Below are 4,649 nucleotides of genomic sequence, written 5' to 3'. Positions count from 1 at the left end.
TGTAATAAAAAATAAAATAAACTTTTTAAATACAAGTGCATTAAAGGCTATGAGAGTATAAAAAGAAAAGTGAGGAGCATTGGACTATCTTTATAGTGGAGAGATATTTGAACAGTTGCGATTAGAGAGTAAATAAGAGAAGGCTGAAAAAGAGGCACAGAGAAGCGGAAAAGCACAGTTGAAAAAAATAAGACATGTTTGAGAAAATGTAAGAAGAATAAAGAGGTAAGAGATTTTGAGACAGTAGAAGGATCTCAAACTGTGGCTGACTTTGGATGTCACCCTAGGTTAGAGACAGGAGCTGCCTGTGGTCATCGCTCACATCCCACCCAGTTCATTGGAGAAAGTTGGGGACAATATAATGACTGTGGCCCATGGAAGTTCTATGGGCTAGGACATGGAACTCCTGGGAAAGAACTTTGTGTATTGTTTTGTTGGTTTAGTTTTATTTTTTTGTTTTAATTTAGATTTAGTTATTTCTTTTGTAGTTAATACACTAAAACAATATGTAATCCAATCAAAACAACCAAGTGAATTAATCTGGGGGAAATCATAAAAGAGAACTTCAGTCCAATAAGTGACATCATACAATGTGATTGAAACAGTGGCATGATTAAAAATGCAAGTGGCCAAAGATGAATAACTTTTTGCATGTCTCCAGTACTGAACAGGTGGCAGAGATAGCTTTGAATAACAAAGAGAAAAAAAATTTGTCCTAATTAGCAAGTAGCAAGTGCTTATATGTATCTATCAGAATGTTTATTTGAATATTGAAAATAGTCCAAAGAGATTACTAAGTGATATTTTTCTAGAGCCACAAACTTGACTTTTTATTGACCAGACAATATCCATATGCATAAGGGAAGGGTAACAGTGAAATTGTAGGTGTTAGTCCAATGAGGATACAAATCATTTTTTTGTAGTACAAAAGGTTAAATACTAAACATTATAGTTTATGGCTGATTCCCTTAGGAATTAGCCACTTTAAAATCTAACCTACCAATTGTACTTTAATTTTTTTGATAAATTGCCTATGTATACCCAGTTTTTAAAATTATCTTTGAATCATTTCAAACATCTTATTTGTGGTTTAATTAATAAACCGAATACTGTTTTTGATGAGGTTTCATTTTACATTTGCATAAAAGTTACGATTTTACTTTTTCTGAAAAATATACTTTAATACATTTTTATAATGGAGAGGACATTAAGCTGTCATTATTTCCCATTAGTGTGAAAACTAAAGATTCTTGTTAGTTTTATATTCTGCTTTACAAGCAAATTCTGGTGTTAGTGTGATACCCATATTAATGAGAGAACTGTTTCTGCTGCCTGTGATATTTTTTGCTGAGAAATTGAAGTCAGCTGCTTAGGATCCCATTCCCAGCTCTTCCATGAGTTAGTTTCAGGACATGGGGAACTACTAAACTCTGACTTTCCAATCTCATTTGTAAAATAAAGGTACTATGACCTGTTGCACAGTGTTGTCACAGGAATTTAAAAGAAATCTTTCATTTTGAGTGTCTCGCTTTTCTGACACATGAGAGGAACACAACACATTCTAATATCCCTATTTGTGTTGAAGTTAATACCTGCCTTTGACTTTTTTACATAAGGATTCATGTTTAGTTTTCTCTTTTGCATTTACTTAATACATCCACATGTCAAACATTGTCTGCTATTGTAGTTTTCGTGTTTTTAAATTTTTTTTTTTAAAATCTCTTGTGTCTCACTTCAGATATGTCTGTTATTTAATGCTTGCTTTTCAGTTCTGGGGTTTATAGGCTTACTTTTTTTTTTTTCCTGAGCAGTATGTTTGGCAGGAGTCACCTGGCATGCTAGGTTCAGCCTCGCCTTCACCCAGTGCAGGAAGCAAGACTTTTCTTGACGATCCTTTGGAGACAGATACTCTGTACCTTTTCCTCATGGGTGGATGTGGAGGGGTACATATCTGTGTCTGGGTTTGTAAATCAGCCTAGTTCTGGATTCAATAACAGACCTGTTTTGTTTCACACTCAGCTATGGCTCCTTGTCTATCATTCATGAAGGTGATCTTTCCATCTCCACTCCCATCGCCACTTCCTTATCTTATTTCTCAGTTTGTCATGAGGTATTGGGAACCAGGGTGCTTTGGGGGAGGAGGAAGGATACTTAAGATAGCTAATACTTATCTCAATGTCTTCTTTTTTTCTTTTCTTTTTAAAAATCTTTTATTTTTATTTTTTTATTGTTTTTTTATTACAGTTGGCCCATTTTTTTCCTCATTGCTCCTTCCACCCCAGCCACCCTTTCTAACACAGTCAATCCCCACCCCATTGTCCATGTCCATGGGTCATTCATACTAGTTCCTTGCCTGGACCCTTCCCTTTCTTTCCCCATTTTCTCTCTTCCCCCTCCCCCTGGTCACTGTCGGCCTGTTCCTTGTTTACCTGCCTCTGGCTCAATGTTGCTCCTATGTTTGTGTTGTTCATTAGTTTCCTGTATTAGGTGATATCATATGGTATTTGTCTTTTGCTGCCTGGCTTATTTCACTAAGCATAATACTCTCCAGTTCCATTCATGTTGTCACAAAAGGTAGGGGTTTCTTCTTTTTTCTGCTGCATAATATTCCATTGTGTAAATGTACCACACTTTTCTGATCCACTAATCTACTGGGGGGTACTTAAGTTGTTTCCAGCATGTGGCTATTGTAAATAGCACTGGTATGAATACAGGGGTTGACAGGTTCATTTGAACTGGTGTTTCAGGATTCTTCAGGTATAATCTTAACAGTGGAATCACTGGATCAAAAGGCAGTTCCATTTTATTCCTTTGAGGAAATTCCATACTGCTTTTCCCAGTGGCTGCACCAGTCTGCATTCCCACCAACAGCGCACTAGGGTTCCCTTTTCTTCACATTCTTACCAGCACTTATTTGTTGATTTGTTTATGATGGCCATTAATGGTAAAGCTTAACATGTTCCAGCACTGGGCATGGCCTGGAGTTGGAGCAGCAGGGATGGACAGGTGACTCCCATGGAGGCTCACATGGTGAAAAGCATGAGGAAGGTAACTATAAAACAGAAGAGCCCCATGGCCACCGACAGGGCAAAGCCCAGAATGACATAAGAGAAGAGCTGCTGCTTGAAAGACCGGTTCCTGGCATAGGCAATCATCAAAGTGCCAAACATGGTTCCAATTCTGGCCCCTGAACCAGCCACACCCAATGTAGCAGCCCCAGCAGCAATAAACTTGGCTGCTGTGTCAATGTTCCAGGAGACAACAGTAATCTGGAACTCCCATCTGGCCACCAGGAGTGAGGTGCTGCTGTAGGAACGGTGTTAATGGGATCTGTGGCCCACTCAGGAAAGAGGCAGACAGAGCCCTGATTAGACTTCTGGTACAACAGTGGATCAGAGCCAGAGAAATGAGTAGTGCCCTGATGGTCTGCATTTTTTTCAGTGTCCCAGCTTTAGCTCTAGGTTTCAGAGCTCAGCTCCCACTTCTTTTTTCTTTAAGGCATTCTCTTTGCCTTTCTCTGGTCTCCTGAGACTTTCTGTCCTGTGTTGTACCAGGAATAGTCCACGGCTGTCTAAGGCAATCATCTGTTCTGGGGCTTTACCAGCTCTAACGTAGCTCTGATATTCCTTTACTGTTGTTTGTTACATAATTGTATCTAGAAAATGAATGCCTTAAAACAGGTGGGTCAAGGTTTATTATTGCTAATTTGTATGGATGCTTAACAATAATTAAGCATTGTTACATAAAATTCACAATAAAAGCTCTATTGACAGAAGAGAACACATTGAGTCACTAAGTAGTTAAGTGATTTGGACAAATAAACACACCCAGAGAAGTCCAGCAGGATCAGAGCAAGAATTTAAGCATTTGACTGAAGGGACTTTTAAATTCTTCTTCATAGTGTCTATTTTGAGAAAGCAGGAGCAAAGAGAAGCTAGGGGCTTGCCTGTGATTCAGAAGATATACTTATCTGAGCTCCAATATTTACTAATTATCTAATTATTTAACTGTGGAGAAATTCCTATAACATCTTTGTGTCTCAAGTGTTTCATGTGGTCAGTGAAAATATTAATACCTTCCCTGCATTTTTCCCAGACTTACTGGGAAGGTAAAATAGAAAAATAAAAATAAAATAAATCTTATTCCTGCATTTGTTCTATCATTCCTGTTCCAGAAATTTAATACAGTGTGTGCATTCATATGAAAGCTCTTTGCAACTGTTAAAAGTCAAACGACTGAAGGTAGTCATGTTGTTTGTAAACATAAACCCAGCAAGGTGAGCACATTCTGCTCTAAGAACTGAAAGTCTGCTCTGGGATAGCACTTGTTCAACTGTGGGCTGAGGACTATTTTGTAGAGCACACCATCAGATTGTGAGAGGAACTGGAAACTTCTAATGCATTGATTTTTACCTGACTTGTTTGATTGTCATGATCTGGATGATAAGGCTAAATAAAAGTAAACCACATGACTGCAGAAATGTGAAAGCTAGAAGTTGAAATCATATATTGTAGGAGAGGGAATGATACAGCAATACCATACAATTTGTGACTAGATGGATGAGCCTAATTTTAAGGACAGAAAAACAAAATTCGTGCCCCAGATATGAGATAGAATGTGCTGAGAGTTTCTAGGTAAAAAGGAAAAGT

The 4,649-nt window shown here is 38.0% G+C and overlaps 1 pseudogene; it reads right to left on the bottom strand.

Annotated features, from left to right (window-relative positions):
* Nucleotides 1–3,023: 3,023 nt before the first annotated feature.
* Nucleotides 3,024–3,432, bottom strand: LOC150021151 (ATP synthase F(0) complex subunit C1, mitochondrial pseudogene; annotated as a pseudogene).
* Between the last annotated feature and the right edge of the window lie 1,217 nt (nt 3,433–4,649).

This window comes from Furipterus horrens, unplaced genomic scaffold (assembly GCF_987537825.1).
Source record: "Furipterus horrens unplaced genomic scaffold, mFurHor1.1.pri manual_scaffold_1, whole genome shotgun sequence".
Taxonomy (NCBI): Eukaryota; Metazoa; Chordata; class Mammalia; order Chiroptera; family Furipteridae; genus Furipterus; species Furipterus horrens.
This window is presented reverse-complemented; position numbering and strand designations above follow the sequence as displayed.